Source organism: Trachemys scripta, chromosome 9 (genome assembly GCF_013100865.1).
Source record: "Trachemys scripta elegans isolate TJP31775 chromosome 9, CAS_Tse_1.0, whole genome shotgun sequence".
Taxonomy (NCBI): Eukaryota; Metazoa; Chordata; order Testudines; family Emydidae; genus Trachemys; species Trachemys scripta.
In genome coordinates this window covers 53,452,912-53,470,599 of record NC_048306.1, presented here as the reverse complement: position 1 = coordinate 53,470,599, position 17,688 = coordinate 53,452,912, and the positions used below count along the sequence as shown (strand labels likewise).

The 17,688-nt window shown below is 49.6% G+C and overlaps 1 protein-coding gene across 8 annotated transcripts in view; it reads right to left on the bottom strand.

The window, feature by feature from the left end:
* DGKG (diacylglycerol kinase gamma) overlaps positions 1–17,688 on the bottom strand; it is a 132,559-nt gene that overhangs the window by 9,922 nt on the left and 104,949 nt on the right. The gene's annotated exons all lie outside the window — the stretch shown is intronic.

Sequence of the window (17,688 nt, the reverse complement as noted above, 5' to 3'; positions counted from 1 at the left end):
TCCCAGGGAACTGAGCTAGGGCCTCAGCTAGGAATGGCAGAGCTGCCCTGTGTTGGAGGGCTGCGCTGTGACTAGCCCCCATCCCATACAGGTCAGATGCATTTGTGCCCAGGGGGAAGACAAAACAAGGCAAAGGTGGATTTACAATAAGAAGCTCCACGAGAAAAGAAAACACAAGAAAAGATTCCTGGCCAGGTGACTCAGGCAGTTGACATCCAAATGTTGTCTCTTGTTCATTATCGTCTCTTCCCCAGTCCCTCCTGGTTTCCTGCCTTGGCCACACTTACAGGAGGCAGGACTAGATCCGGGAACACAGTGACTCTGAAAAAGCCTAAGGGGTGGTGGTAGAAACCAGCTGAGCATGCTTGCCCAGTGCGAGGCTGGGGCAAAAGGGACAAATGGGACCATCGGAGAGGAGCGGCGAGGTGGCGCTACCTCTGCATACAGCGTTGGTGAGACCATTGCACAAATACGGAATCCAATTCTACTGGCCGCTCTCCAAGAAGGATGTTGAAATACTGGAAAGGGGACAGAGTAGAAGCTACAAGACTGATCTGAGGTCTAGAAAGCCTGCCAGACAGTGAGCCACTGAGGGTACGTCTACACAGTGCTGGGGACATAGAGTTTTCAGCTTGGGTAAATATACCCCGCTAGCTTTGATTGAACTAGCTTGCTAAAAATAGCAGTGTGCCCACAGCAGCACAGACAGCAGCTCAGGATGGCCACCTGATCACAATCCTGTCCAACCCGCTGAGTTTGTACTCGGGTGCTAAACCCAAGCCGGTGCCGGTGCCTGTGCTGCCATGGGCCATGCTGTTATTCTTAGCGAGCCAGCTCAAACAAAGCTATGGTGAGCGTGTTTGGGCCCATCCCTTGGGAATCTGTGCCAATGGTTATTTATTTCACTTATAAAAGATGCAGTTAAGAGGTGATTTGATCTTGGCCGTTAAGTACCTACACGGGGAGGTTTCTGATAGAGGCCTCTTTAACCTCGCAGTTAAAGGTAGAACCAGACCCAATGGCTGGAAGATGAACTCAGCAGAGCAAATGGGAAATAAGATATGTTGGTAACACAGAGAATAATTAACCACTGGACCAGATTCCCAAGGGATTTTGTCCAATTCTCCAACACTTGGCTTCTCTTGGTCACCACGTCTGGATCTGTGACTAAGAGCTTCATTCTAGCTCAGTGAGATGTTCTGGACGTGGGGCAGGAATCAGTGGATGAGATTCTCTGGCCTTTGATATGCAGGAGGTCAGGCTAGAGGATCACAATGGTCCCTTCTGACTTTATTAAGATCAAAGCATCTAGTCTGGCCCCTATTTTCTCTAGCTAGTCTATAGTATAGCCAATCTTCGGTGCTCACTGAACACCAGAACTGTTCTCAGTCCCAGTGGAGCAAGCACCTCAACAGCATCCACAAAATCTTCTAGAATACCTGACACTGGGATATGCCCTGTTGGAACAAACCAAGCTGAAACCCATGTTACACGGCACTGAAGACAAGTTGCTAGAACTGGAAGAGCCCTTGGGAATGGGTTTCCAGGGGATTCCAGGAAGCTGCAGGGTTCTGGCAATCTGGCTCTCATCCCCCATAGACTCCAGACAACAGGCAAGTGGAGCAGCTTCAGAAAGGTCCATGTGTTGTTTAAAGAGGTTCTGCTCCCATGAGAGATTCCCAGCCAGGTGTCTCCTCACATGCAGTCTCCCGAGCCATTCACGCATCAAGCAAGGGCTATCTGGCAGCATGCAGGAGCCCGGCTTCCCCTGGGGTGTGTGATGTTCCCACACAACTTACCAGAGAGAACAGGCTTCACTAGCCTTGACGATGGCGTGACCTGCTGCCCCGGCTTGCTCTGTGGGCTGGTGCATAGGGCACTAGGGCTCAGGGCCCTCCATCCAAGAGCACTGGCAGGGAGCAGTCCTGGAAACGTCCTGAGCACAGGAATGCAGCTGTCTCTGGGTGCACAAGGTGGGATGGGGAAGGCTCCCAGTGCTTCCACTTACCCCTCACATACCTGGCCCTTGCTGCCTTGTGCGGTCATCTGCACCTGTGCAAAGGGGGTGTGAGCCACCCAGCTCACAACTATCGTGTTTCACACCCACTGAGCCAGGCAGGATGAAGACCTGTTCATAAACTTGTATTTATTTCTTAAGACCTTGCTGATGAATTGACCCCTGGCAGTATAAGCTGGAATTAGCGATGGGAACAATCTGTTCAGTTCTCTGCTCTGTTCCCTGCTACACTAGCCAGTCCACTGCTTTGTCTGGTCCGTTGTCAAAGACTCAGGGGGATGATGCTTTTACCACTTCCCTCGGAGGCGGGTGTGAATGCTGCTCCATTCATTAGGTGAGAGAAGGACTGGAGCACACAATGCCACGTACTCCTTCCAACGAGTGAGCACGTGCCTGTACTGTGAGTGAGATGGCCTGACATCCTCACTGAGTTATAGCTGCTATCCACCACTCCACAAGGCCTGTGCCTAGCCTAGCCGGGATGTAGTCTCTGCTCCTCCGCAGCACCTGCGTGTCCGTCCACACCAACCCCACTTTGCCCTGGGCTGTGCACTCTTGACAAAGACAGAGATGCATTGTCCTGTCTGGATTTTCAAACCAAAGCTCCCCCTTGCGGGCGATGAAATGCTGATGATATTCCGGAAGGACTTCAAAGGCTGGGGCTGAAAAAGCAGCCGCTTGCAATAGCTTGAAGAAGACTTGTTCAGCTCTGCTGGGAAGAGGCTCTGGCAGTGGAGGGAGGGGCTCTGAGAAAGAGGAAGGTACCAAGAGAGGAAAGAGGGAGGCAGAGAAGAGAAATGTTGAGATGAGAGACGAATGCTTGTTTTCTGATTAGACCAGACAGTTCTGTGGCTTTCTTCTCTGATCAGCATCTCCCACATAACAGCACCCCCTTTGGAGTGGAGGCCCTCTGTCAGCCTGTGGGGTGCGCTCAGTGATCTCAGACAGCCCCTTTCCTTGGATGGGAAGACAACACAGATTTCCCCAACCAGAATGCAATGGTCCAGCCTCTCTGCCCCGGTTCTGGCCACTCAGGATTTGGCCAGCAGGGAATTCCCCCGGCATGGGGGAGCACTGAGCAGGTGGACAGTAGCGTTGCCAGCTCTTGCACCAACTGCCCTTCTCCCCGCAGTGTGGAGGATGGGAGGGTTAATTGGGAACAAGAGGGCGGGTGGAGCACAGCTGCACTCCATCATTTCTCACATGTTGCGTGGTCCCGTAGGGACCACAGGCAGCTGGCAGTGGTTAGAGCAGTCCCTAAGCGGCTCTAACTTAGGCTGAAGGGCTGGGGTTGGAACAGTCGAACTATTAGAATCAGGGAATGTAACTTGCTCTCTGAAGGCCCCCAAGCATATCTTGGTACAGTGGGGCGATGTGCTCTCAGCAACCTGCCTTGCTAAGCTAATGGGCTGATGCATTTGTACCAGTGAGAGCTTTTTTAGAGGGTGTGGTTCACTCTTCGATCCACTCCTGCAAGCTCCTGTAACCAGCATGGGTCCCAGGTGCCAGATCCATGTTTGATAGGGTGTGGCTCAGTCTTCAGGCCAGCCACAGGCAGAAGGGAGCATATTTCCCTGTTGTGGCAATGTGGGTCTCTGAATGCACTAAGGAGACCAAAAGGATGTCAAGGCTGGGACTCTGTTCTGCAATCAGCAGCCAGGAGCCCTCAATAGGTGAGAGTCACTGCGGTCCAAAATACAGTCTCCCACCCTGAAAATGTGGCCTACGCTATTTGTTCCTGGATATATGCCCTTGCCTTTGGCTGCATTGAAATGCATGTTGGCTTGGGCCCAGCTCACCAAATTGTCCAGCCCACTCTGCGTAACTGCCCTTAGCATTATTTACCACTCCGCTCAGCTTTGGGTCAGCTGCAGATTTTACCAGCAGTGAGTGATTTTGTATTTCCTCACAGTTCATTGATCAAGAAGCTGAAGAGCAGAGGGGCAAGAACAGATCCCCGGGGGAAACCCCTCCACTGGATAGGATTCCCCATTAACAGTGACATTTTGATGTTGGGTATAGATGGATATTGATATCAGTGGTATGGCAGGGCACAGAGAAGCCCTGCAGGATGCAGCTACATGGCGTCTCCCTGGCTGAGGGCAAGAGGAGACCATCCAGCATACCAACAAGTGTCCTGCCTGCACCATGCCCTGGGCTGAAGCCTGGCAGAGGAGTGCAGGGTCTGCGTTAGCCTCTCAGCCGCTTGCTTACAAGAGGCAGTTCTGATACTGGGCAGCCATTGGCAAAGTGCCCAGGAAGAGTGGGTTCATTGAATAGCCAACTTAGTGCTGAAATGGGCTGGGACAGGATGACCGGAGAAGGATGCAGACGGCAGTCTACCTAGGGCATAGCTCCAGCTATGGAGCAGAAATGGAAGAGTTCAAAGCTGCGAAGCTCTCACTTTGTTTTTTTGGCTGGGGCAGGAGGCCCCTGAATGGAGGTAACCAGTGGATTTCGAACTCTCCAGCCTGACAATGTCTGCGTTTCATTAATGCACAGTCTGAAAGCTCAATCGCATCCAGGGTGTCCTGCCTACCACCCCTAGGAATCCCACCAATGGCGCTCATGAGCCCCTCTTGCCCAGGGATGGGCCACACGATACCAAAGCTGGTGAATACTCCTCAGCAAGGTTCTCCTGATGACCCTCGTGCCTTTAGTTGCTGTTCAAAACACTGACCCGTCTCAACTGGGAGAGTGGATTGCATTTTAGAAGCATCTTTATAGCCGCACAGAGGGACAAACAACGAGAGGAACTCACAGAAACAGGCTGGCCAAAGCAATTCAGTAGCATCTTTACGATAACTCCTGAGTGCTAGAGAACACTCTGCACTGCCTTGTGCTGGAGACTCTCCATGGGGGCTCACGGCCCCACTCTGCTCCCTCTGCAGGGCTCGTCTCACTCCCAGCACAGCTTGCTCCCATACCACATGCCCCCTGCAGCTCCAGCATAGGGAGCATGCCTGAAGCACACTGAGCTCCAGCTGTCTCAGGGGGACCTCTGCCAGGCCCCTGGCTGCTACTACTGTTTACCATTAATGTTGCCCAAGGCAATAGGCATTCAAATTGTGGGTTGTCCACTGGCCCAGATGTGCCTCCCCTCCTGCCTTACAGGCCTGGTTCCTGGGAGACTGGTGAGTCAAGAACCACTCTGCAAACATCCCAAGGGCCGGTCCATCACGCCAGGAGGAACAGCCACTCTGTTGCTTCAATTGTTCTCCTGAGGTAGCTTCCTCTCAACCGGACGACTGGGGTTATCCAGATGCACAACACCATGGAGCCAGTGACCTCAGGCACTCCCTGGTTTTGAAGCTGAGAACCTACTAATGGAGTAGTTGTGAGTAGGTCTAGAAATCTCCTTGAGGCAGACAAATCTTTGTCATTACCGACTCCATGGTCTCCCCAACAGACACGAGCGCAAAGGTGGATTTCACGTGGTGTAACCTTAGCCTGGAGGTGAGAGCAGGTCTTCTGCAGGCCAGTTCTCGCCTCCTGTAGCACCTGAATCTTCCCTAGCCAACCACCAAGGTACGGCGAGACATGAATTGCCAGGATGTTCGGGTGAGCGACCATGATGGTCACTGGGTATGGACTCGGGGGGGGAGGGGGGAGGGAGAGGGGCAAAAGAAAAGCTGACCAGTACCGTGCTGTACTTGTAATGATCCTGCCTTGGGCAGAAATGAAGGAGCTGCCTGTAAGCTGGCCTGACGGACATGTGGATATAAGTGTTCAGGCCCATGGGGTTGGGGATTCTGCGGCTGAGTCTAAGGTCACTGCTCTGAACTTGCATCTGGGGACCAGGCTGGGGAGACCTCTGGTATGTAAGCTTTCCCACGGCAGAGAAGCACTGTCCCGTGGAAGCCTTATGAGCCAGAATCCACTTGGGCATTTGGCCAACAGGAGATCTATCTGCTTGAAGTTCACTAGCTGGTCCAGCGAGGATGGGCAGTCACGGCTTCCATCATGCTGATGGAAGAAGCTGCTACTGACGTTAGAAAGGAGGATGTGCACAGAGGTGGATTGTTATTTTGTGGGGCCTTGGGCCAGAGCAAGTGGGGGCCCCCTCCCCACCTCTTCCGCCTGCAGTCCCCCTCCCCCTCTGCCACTTCCTCCCTGGTGCTTCTACTGGGGAAATGGGGTTGGGCAAAGGGGCTTGCCCCCCGCCTCTCCCCCGCCAGGCCTGGCACTCCTGCCAGGGAAATGGGGTCAGGCACGGAGGCTTGCCCTGCTTCGCCCACCTGCCTGGAGCTCCTGCCAGGGAGTGGGGTCAGGGCGCAGGGGCTTGTCCCGGTCCCTGGCAGGAGCACCAGGGGGGTGGAGCGGGAGAAGCCCCTGTGCCCACTCTGTTCCCCAGCAGGAGCCCTGGGTGGAGCAGGGGTAGGGCGCCGGAATTTTTCCGGGTCCCCCTGGGCATGGGCCCCGTTCGCCCAGTGGCTAATCTGCCACTGGACGTGCACCAGCATCACCAAACAAATGTAAGCAGCCTAGCACCTTTCTAGGGTGTTAATAGGTTCCCGGAGTGATAAGAGGTTCATCTGTTGGAAGAGTGACATCAGTTATTTAGAGATTTACCAATCTACAATAGAAAAGCACCTGTCCACTGCTCTGAGCACCCATGGAAATCCCTTAATAAATGACCCACCAATAACACCAACATCATATAACCCAACACCAACATAACCAAAATCACCAGGCGTCTCCCCACATCATTCCTGGCAGGCCATACCCACCACCTCTGGCCTTGCAGAAATGATGGGGTGGGGTGAGTGGGAGCACCAGCTCAGCACAAGAAAATATCATCGATTCCAGCTTCGATCCACCACAAAGCTTGAAAATTCATTTCTGGCATGGCCTTGCAGGTTGCCAAAGTGTGGATTAGTAAGGTTCTGCTGAATGCAACAACATCCCATTGCTGGGACTCATTAGACCGTTTGCCTTCTCCTTGTGGAGCAAGCGATGCAGAATATACTGTTCTCAAACGGCCAGGCCGGACCCAAGCCGTGCCATGGGGGCCGGGCTGGAGCCAAGCCGGGCCGGAGCCGTTGGGGCCAGCGCACTCGGCTGGAACCAGGGCCAGACTGGGCCGCGCCTCCCCGGAGCCCTTCTCCCGTCCCCTGCCACCCCAGTTTACCTGGTGCTGCCTTCCCGCCCCTGCTTCTTTTCAGACTTCCCGCGAACCTCTGATTCACGGGAAGAAGGGAAGGGTGAGGAGCAGGGGGCAGAGCGTTTGGGGAGGGGAGGAGGGGGAAGTGAGCTGAGGGCGGGGTGGAGAGCTGCGGTACGGGGCCCTCTTAGTGCGGGGCCCAATTCAGCCAAATCGGCTGAATCGGCTTAAAGCTGGCCCTGCAGACAATGATTTTTAGGGTCTAGCAGAGTTATGAAATTAAGCTCTCCGGCTCATCTTTTGAAGGTGTTGTGCAGGTTTCCTTTGAGGACAAGGACTGACAGGTCAGATATTGCTTTGTGAGAAGTGTCCCCCCCACAGGTGATGTGATGTGTCTTTTATCATTTTCCTGTGTGAGTTCCTTCAAGAGCAAAGTGATTTGTTTCACCCACATAGTTATTGTTGGGGCATTTAGTGTACTGGGTGAGGTACATCACCTTGTCTCTCCACTATCATTAAGAAAAGGAATAGAAAGTAAATATTTCAATAAAAAAACTCCAAACCGGACGAAATACTCCATTACCAAGGTAGTGGAGGGCACTGTACCATTGAACTGTGAAAGGTGTCCTGTTGACACTTTCAAACCTTGCAAGGGCCCAGGGAAGGACACTTAGAAGTAGAACTGCTCAGATTTTTTTTGTCAAAACACTTTTCTGTTGGAATGTGGCACTTTTACTAAACAGAAATTTGTCATAAAATTGTACCGATTTCAATGAATTTTCCTGTGAACATATTTGTAAACATTTTTTTTGGAAATTTTGTAAAAGAAAAATGTTGATATTTCATTCACGATTTTATTTTATGAATTTTTCACTTTTTGTATTTTTTTTAATTATTTTTACATAATGACATGTTGCATCATGTAAAGCAGTGGCTCTCAACCTTTCCAGACTACTGTACCCCTTTCAGGAGTCTGATTTGACTTGCATACCCCAAGTTTCATCTCATTTAAAAACTACTTGCTTACAAAATCAGACATAAAAATACGAAAGTGCCACAGCACACTGTTACTGAAAAACTGCTTACTTTCTCATTTTTACCACATCATTATAAAATAAATTGATTGGAATATAAATATTATACTTACATTTCCGTGTATAGTATATACAGCAACATAAACAAGTCATTGTCTGTATGAAATTTTAGTTTGTACTGATTTCGCTAGTGCTTTTTCTGTAGCCTGTTGTAAAACTAGGTAAATATCTAGATGAGTTGATGTACCCCCTGGAAGACCTCTAAGTACCCCCCGGGATACACGTAGCCCTGGTTGAGAACCACTGATGTAAAGCATGTCCTACTATGTCATATTCTGTACAACTAGTACTGATGTGTCATAAAGATAGAGTATAATCGTTGAAATATTCTATTTCTCTTTTTTAAATCAGTAAGAGTAGCTGCTACTTACTACTGTTTGTCTTATTCTCTAGATCGTATTTTCCTGTTTGTGTTATAATGAAATATTTTGAAACAAAATAAGATAGCACTTAGAGTACTAATTCGTGGAGCAGCTCTTTTCAGTATCCTTGTGTTAGCCTGGAATCATTTTGCTAAGAGATTGAAAATACTTGGTCATCTAATATCATGTTATGCACTACTACCACTGACACGTCATTAAAGAATAAAAATAATATAAAAATGAAAAAACATAAAATAAAAATGGAAACAAAATTTCAAAATTCCAAAATGAAAAATTTCAAAGCAATTACTTCTGGCATTTTGATTTCCAGGGAAATTTGAAAATATTTGTCTGCATTCCAATTTGGGAATGAAAACAAATTTCAAAATATCAAAATATACCACAAAACAGAAATTTGGAGTTGTGACCATCTCTTCTTCGAAGGCTTGCCATTTAAATTCACAAATGGTTACAGTTTAGTCAAGTCAGATTTTACCACACTCTGTCTGCAGCATCACCCATCTAGATACTGAGTGGCCAATGCCATAAATCAACATTTAAAAGAAAATACAGACTTATCATAATTCAGAACATCTAACCCAGTATGATATTCTAGGTGATAGAATTCCCAGAGACTGGCCTAGACAAGCAGATGCAATAGGTCCTCTCATTTACTGCTCTAACAAAGTTCGTATGTTCAATAATCCCTCCCCTCTACTGGTACAGAAATTCTCAACATTTTACAAGCTTATTGAAGAAAAATACCTTAGATCTCTGACAAACAGATGGAGCAGTATGGAGCAGTAATTGGTTAAAGATAGGAAACAAAGAGTAGGAATAAATGGTCAATTTTCACAGTGGAGATAGGTATATAGCAGGGTTCCCCAAGGCTCTGTACTGGGACCAGTGCAGTTCAACAATATATTCATAAAAGATCTAGAAAAAGGGGTCAACAGTGAGATGGCAAAGTTTGTAGATGATACAAAACTATTCAAAATAGTTAAGTCCAATGCAGACTACGAAAAGTAAAGAAGGGATCTCACAAAACTGGGTGACTGGCCAACAAAATGGCAGATGAAATTCAAAGTTGATAAATGCAAAGCAATGTACTTTGGAAAACATAATCCCAACTATACATACAAAATGATGGGGTCTAAATTAGCTGTTACAACTCAAGAGAGAGAGCTTGGAATCATTGTGGATAGTTCTCTGAAAACATCTGCTCAATGTGCAAAGGCAGTCAAAAAAGCGAACAGACTGTTAGGAACCATTAGGAAAGGGATAGATAATAAGACAGAAAATATCAAAATACCACTATATAAATCCATGGTACGTCTACACCTTGAAACACTGTGTGCAGTTTTGGTCGCTCCATCTCAAAAAAGATATATTAGAATTTGAAAAAGTACAGAGAAGGGCAACAAAAATGATTAGGGGTGTGGAACAGGCTCCATGTGAGGAGAGATTAAGAAGACTGGGACTGTTCAGCTTGGAAAAGAGACGACTAAGGAGGGATATGATAGAGATCTATAAAATCATAACTGGTGTGGAGAAAGTTGAATAAGGAAGTGTTATTTACCCTATTCACATAACACAAGAATGAGGGGTCACCCAGTGAAATTAATAGGCAGTAGGCCAAAAGTATAATTGGGTTAAAAAAAGAACTAGATAAATTCATGGAGGATAGGTCCATCAATGGCTATTAGCCAGGATGGGCAAGGACACAACCCCATGCTTTGGGTGTCCCTAAACCTCTGACTGCCAGATGCTGGGACTGGATGACATGGAGTGGATCACTCAATAATTGTCCTGTTCTGTTCACTCCTTCTGAAGCACCTGGCACCACCTACTGTTAGAAGACAAGATACTGGACTAGCTGGACCAATGATCTGACCCAGTATAGCCATTCTTATGTACTCTTTGTAATGATTCTAAACGGGCAGGTCCAGGGCCAAATGGAGCTAGAAATCATTAAGAATTGCTCAGTGATGGGGATCTCGGTAGATGCTGGGCCACTGCTTCCCTGCCCTTCCTCCCACAAACACCTATTCCCCCTGGAGCTATGGAGCACCACAGACTCATGCTCTGGTGCTCTGGCTACTGATGGCTGCATTGTGTCAGGCAAAAAGGCAGGGCATGAAGCTGGCTGGGGGGTGTCGGGCTTGGATTTTCCCAATCTTTTTCCAGCTCACCCTGAGTGGCAAACTGCCCTGATGATCGTGTTCCATCTTGAAGAGTTTGGCCACATGAGAGTCTGGCTGATTTTGTCGGCATAATCTTTGAGTTCCACCAGTCATTTGGGCACCCTCTGCCAGAGCCAACTGGCCATGTGATGCTGCTAATTCCCCAGCAGATGCCTTCCCAAATAGGCCTTTCCCTCCCCAGTTCATCCCATGCCAGAAGCTATTACCGAGCTCTTCCAGAGATCCCCAATCTGAAGTTTATAAGACAATCTCTTCTGCAACTAGCACTGACAAAACCAACACCTTCCCTCCGCCCTTCCCCCCACAATTACAGGGATTTCAAAACATGATTAACATCTATGTTGTCTGGATCCCCTGGCTCAAAACTGGCTTCCTTGAATCTTCTCAATTAGCTAAAACAATTCCCTCCGCTCACCACAGCCCATTCATGACAAGGACCTTTTGAGGACTATAAAGGAGAGGGCACTATTGGGCTCATAATGGAAAACAAACCTAGAACATAACATAAGAACAGCCACACTGGGTCAGACCAAAGGTCCATCTAGCTCAGTGTCCTGTCTTCTGACAGCAGCCAATGCCAGGTGCTTCAGAGGGAATGAACATAACAGGCAATTATCGAGTGATCTATCCCCTGTCACCATTCCCAGCTTCTGGCAAACACCATCCCTGCCCATCCTGGCTAATAGCCATTGATGGTCCTCAGCTTTACCTCTGCAGGGGCTCTCATCCCCTTCTCCAATCAATGCCTTTATGAAAGCTAGCAGAGGTGAGACTTCCTGCAAAAGGAAGAAACATAAAGGCTATTGCAGGTGACCGCCACATTGTGGCTGGGCTGGGCTTAATAACTCTGCACTTGCTTTATTATTTACAGCACTTTGAGATTACTGGCAATCGTAACATTGTCTCATCTATTGTCCCAAAGGCAGATGTTCCTTTCAAATGTGGCACATCCAAGCAGAGTGAAATGGCTCCCTGTTTGTTTTGTTTTCTGTCAAGCAACCCCCGAGCCCCAGTGGGCTCAGCCCCGGGGCAGATCTGGGGCCAGTGACTTGGAGCGACAGCCCCAGCCCGTATTCTTACAAACCATGCAGAGTTGTTAGTCTGATACATACAGACTACAGTTCCTAAGAGTTTATCCCTGGTGCACACAGCATGGGAAGGGCTCTCTCATACATAGCTAGCACTAATCTCAATCAAGAAATTGTGCTTGGGGGAACCTTTTGCCCTGCAGCTAGGGGCAGCTGCATGAGAAGTAGACTGGTTGGAAGTTTGAACAGAGGAGCTCTGCCGTGGTTTGGAGAGTTAGTGCTACATCTGTGGAAGCTCTGCTGCAGGGTCTTCAAACCGTGACTAGGAAATGCACTCTCATATTGTAAAATGCAGTAAGTTAGAGAAGACTGTCAGTAGACAGGGTTCACTGAATGACCCAACGCCTGGAACAATCCTTATTTACAGAGCATTTTCCAAGTGCTCTGCAAACAGTGAATAATTAACCCTTACAACCCCCTTGCGAGGTAGACCTAGGATATTGTCCCTTTCACACATTGGTAGATCGACCCATTCAAGAATCTTGCTCAAAGGCAAAGAGCAAAGAGCAAGCCAGTGGCCAGGTGGAACTAGAACTTGGGGGCTCCCAGCCTCACACTCAGTCAACGAGACAGTAGCTGCTTCTACGACACAACACTAACAAAGACCCTATTAGACCCCAATAGTTTCAAGCCTCAGTTCCCGTCTGCCTCTGACCTGGTCAAATTAAGAAAAGCCACCAACTCTGCAGTGCAAGTGAACCCATCTGGGCCCCACTGGTGGTGTGGGATGAGTGATGAACAAAGGCAGGCTCCACGTTTACTCCAGCACAGAGTCACACTAACTATGTGACTATGAAAATGGCAAGACTTAGTGCTGCTGGGGAGAGCCATGGGAGAGCAGGGCAGTCAGGGACTCATTAACCCAACCAGCCAATCCTGGAGCTTTTAAAAACTTCTTGTATTCCCGGAAACTGGGCCAAATAATCATTGTTCCCCATAGCGCCTTCCGAATTTGTTACTGATGTTTGTCAAAGGCCTCTGGAGGCCATCCAGGCAGTACGCAAATGATCCAGACTCTGCACGCTCATGCCAGCGAATGGTGTCAGGAAGGCAATGCTCACCCCAGCCAGCGATGGTGCTGTCTGAGACTCAGCCCCTCCCCATGTGCTGGAGAAGGATTCTCCCGTGTTTCACAGGGAAAGTTCAAGGCCAACCCCCAGACAGAAGCAGGGGCTGAATCGATTTCCACTCCCAGTCAGTGAGCTGCAATGGTCCCAACTGGGCCTCAGGGAGCAGAAAAACAGGACAGGCAGAGCAACCTGAGCTCTCCTGGCTCACAGCTGTCATTTTGTTCATGCTGTGTATGCACCCATCAACAGCAATGATCTCTCCGCAGGGTTCTGCTTCCCCTCAGCTTGGCCAAAACCCAGCCAGTTAGTTCCTTGAAGCTCAGCAGTCAGATCCAAGCCCCGAATCCACAGGGGGGCTGTGAGCAGAGAGAGGCAGTGGCTGAAATGGAGTCCCATCATGCTGCCTGCCCTGGCAGCTGTTCCACCGCACACATTCCACATCATTTTCTTTACCAAATCTGGTCACTCAGGAACACCAGCACACAATCCTCCTCCACAGCAGGCGGTCGGACAGGTAGCTTGGGGGACAGAGGCCAGTAACAGATGCTTTCGAGGAAGGTCCCCGAAACTGCACAGACTCATAGAACCACAGGGTGAGAAGGGACCGTAAGGGTCAGTTAGTTTAACCCCCTGCCAAGACGCAGGATTTGTTGTGTCTAAACCAGTGGTGGGCAACCTGTGGCCCGCGGGCCGCATGTGGCCCATCAAGGTAATCTGATTGTGGGCAGCGAGACATTTTGCTGATGTTGATCATCCGCAGGCACAGCCCCCCCCTCAGCTCCCAGTGGCCGCAGTTCGCCGTTCCCAGCCAATGGGTGCTGCGGGAAGCGGTGGTCTGCAGGGACGTGCTGGCCACTGCTTCCCGCAGCTCCCATTGGTGGGAACAGTGAACCGCGGCCACTGGGAGTTGCGGGGTGCCATGCCTGCGGACTGTCAATGTCAGCAAAATGTCTCGTGGCCCGCAATCAGATTACCCTGATGGGCTGCATGTGGCCTGATGGGCTGCAGATTGCCCACCACTGGTCTAAACCATCCAAGACAGATGGCTATTCAGCCTCCTTTAGAAAACCTCCAGTGAAGGAACTTCCATGACTTCCCCTAGGCCGTTTGTTCCATTGTCCTACTGTTCTTACAGTTAGGAAGTTTTTCCTGAGATTTAATCTAAAGCTGCTATGCTGTAGTTTGACCCCATTGCCTCTTGTCCTGTCCTCTGTGACAAGAGAGAACAACTTTTCTCCATCTTTCTTACGGCAGCCTTTCATGTATTTGAAGACTGCTATCATGTCCCCCCTCAATTTCCTCTTTTTCAAACTAAACATACCCAGTTCCTTCAGCTTTTGCTCCTATGGCTTGCTTTCCATCCTTTGATCATCTTTGTCACCCACCTTTGGTCCTTTCTGGTTTCTCTACATCCTTTTTATACAGCAGTGACCAAAACCGGACACAGTACTCCAGCTGAGGCCTAACCAGGGCTGAGTAGAGCGTTACTATCACATCCCATGACTTGCATGCTATGCCTCTTTAAATGCAACCCAACACTGCATTTGCTTTTTTTGCAACAGCATCGCATTGCTGACTCATGTTGAGGTTGTGATCCACCACAACTCCCAGATCTGTCTCAGCCATACTGCTGCCAAGCCAATTATCCCCCATTCTGTATTTGTGCATTTGGTTTTTCTTGCCTAAGTGCAGCACCTTACATTTGTCCTTGTAGAATTTCATTTTGTTGTCTATAGCCTAGTTCTTCAATTTATCAAGGTCCCTTTGAATGTTAGCTCTATCCTCCATAGTGTCTGCAACTTTGTGTCATCTGCAAATTTGATCAGTATGCTCTCTATTCCTACATCCAGGTCATTAGTGAAGATGTTAAATAACACCAGACCCAGAACAGATCCCTGTGGAAACCCACTTGAGACCTCCTTCCAATCTGACATCATTCCATTAATATCAGGGGGTAGCCATGTTAGTCTGTATCCTCAAAAACAACAAGGAGTCCGGTGGTACCTTAAAGACTAACAGACTTATTTGGGCATAAGCTTTCGTGGGTAAAAAACCTCACTTCTTCAGATGCATTGAGTGAAAGTTACAGATGCATTCCATTAATAGTTACTCTTTGCCTACTATTTATTATTATTTGGTATTATTTATTAGTTTGTTTTACAGTAGCGCTAAGATCAGGGTCCCATTGTGCTAGGTGCTGTACATACACATAGTAAGAGACATTTTATCAATCCTACCAAGTCCTCGATTTCAAAGTTATCAAATGGCAGTGAGTTCTAGGGGGTAATCATGTGTTGGGTAAGAAAGTATTTTTGATCAATTTTGTATTTGCCACCTTTCAATCTCATTGAACGTTCCCTTGTTCTTGTGTTATGAGTAAGGCTACGTTTTAGTCATGGATATTTTTAGTAAAAGTCATGGACAGGTCACGGGCAGTAAACAAAAATTCACGGCTCCCTACCCGGTTCTGTGTGTCCCTGCAGCATCTAGCGGGAGGGAAGGCCAGGAGGCTCCCCATGCTGCCCCCGCCATGAGCTCCAGCTCCACAGCTCCCATTGGCCAGGAACCGCAGCCAATGGGAGCTGTGGGGGGCAGTGCGTGGGAGCACGGGCAGCGTGAGGAGCTCCCCTGGCCCCTCCACCTAGGAGCTGCAGGGACATGCCGGCCGCTTCGAGGAAGCTCCCCCGTGGTAAGCACCACCACGCACCACAACCCCCTGCCCCAGTCCTGAGCCCCCTCCCACACCCAAACTGCCCCAGCAGTAGCTGGTGCGGCTGGCCCAAGGGCTGCTTGATCTGTTTGGTCAGCCCCAGAGTCAGCCACTGCAGAAGTCACGGACCCCCATGACAGACATGCAGCCTTAGTTATAAGACAGGAGGAATAGGAGCACTTCTCTCTCCTTCCTATTGGGCATGTGAAGGTAACACATTAGAGAACGTGAGGTGCTTCGATCACACACATGACTCCGTATGGCTCCAAGTCATAAGTACAAACATGCCACTAGGGCTATGCTATCAGCATCCCAATGAAGAACACGGCTTGGAGTGCAGTGCTGAGGGAGCTCCGAGAGGCAGCTCAGTCTAATCACCCAGAACAATGGATGGTCAGAGCACATTGGGACAAGAGTTACAGAAGCAGTTTCTCAGCATCATTGCTTCTCGGAACAGCTAGTTCTAGACGCAGGTTATTTAACGCTGAACTCTGGCACCTCATTGCTTTCTGGGCTTTTTCTCTCTGATCTCAGCCTGTCCCTTCTCCAGCTGTAATTTCTGCCCTACACTTTGCTGAGTTCAGAGATGGCTGTGTCTCACTGACACCTGGACAGAAGGTTTTGTCTACCTCTGCTGCACATTGGCACCCAGCAGCTCTCCCCCAGCTCCTACTTAAAATAATCCCACAAAGCCTTGCTAGTTTTCTGTGCATGCCCTTTGGAGTTACTTGCGTTACAGTGGAACCCACCCCTCCTGCAGCAGCTCTCTCTTCCCGCAAACTCCCCAGTGGTTAGTTAATTTACCCCCTGCCCCTTTATACCATCTTCTCCTTTGCACATTGGGGGTCTGAAGTTCCTCTGTCTTCCTAGCCCTGTGGAAGCACTTCACAGAGCCCTACCATAGAAGCCCTAAATGTCGCCTTCAGGAACAATCCCCGGCATCTCCCTATGTTTAAAGATTTTGCTTTGAGATATTGAACGGCAATCTGCAGATGGATTTATGGGCTAGCAGGACTAGTAGTTAAGCATATGACTCAATTCATATCTAGTGAACGCACACAATCTGTGCTATATAATAATCCCCAATTCGTAGGAGACTGGAGGCTAGACTAAAACTTGAGGAGGCTGAAAAACACAAGGGGTTCTGTTTGTTTATTGTATTGACTCCCTCAAGCAGCTAGAGGGCTTTCTAATAAATCTGTGTTTGTTTATTCCCCATCCTTTGCCTCTGGGGCAGGATGGCACCCTTGCCTCCTCTTTGTGGGTTCCCTTTACTTTGACTTTGTCACTAGTGCTGACTCTCACACCGCAAAGGGTTTATCTCCATGCCCAAGTCTGGATGAAGGATGGAATTAAAATGGGGAGGGACCAGGGTATAATTCTCTTGAAGCCCTTGGTCTGTGTCTTCCTATGGAGGACAAGATTTGCAAAGCAAGTGTTTAGTTTGGGCCCTCTGAACATAGCCACAAACAGAGTGGGGGAGCTGTGCATGCTGGTGTGACTACACTGAGCCCGATTCCCCCTACCCTGCATCTCTGCAGCCATCTCCCCTGGGCACAGGTGGTGCAGGTGGAAATCGCCACACCAGGCCCAGGGCCACAGGGAGTCAGGCCTGTTATCTGACTAAGGAGGTTTAAGCAACGGGCAGTGCCCCTCCAGTTTGTGCCACTCCCATGGCTGTCTAAGTCATACTGCGCGGCAGCCTATCAGGGCTTTCACAGGCCACTGTCAAGGGAATAGCAGCTGCAGAGCTTCCTTCAAGCACCTTCAAAGTCCCTCCCAAGTCCCCAGGGCCGGCTCCAGGCACCAGCCCACCAAGCAGGTGCTTGGGGCGGCGCCTGGAGGGGGGCGGCGCGGCGGGGCACTCCGGCCCGAGAGCGGGGCCACGACTGGGCTCGCCGCCCTCCCTGCGGCGCTCCTGCCGCCGGGGGCTCTCCGCCCTCCCCTCGGCACTCTGGCCGCCGGAGAGAGCGGAGAGCCGCGGCGGGCTCTCCGCCCTGCTCCCGGCGCTCTGGCCGCCGGGGAGAGCGGAGAGCCCC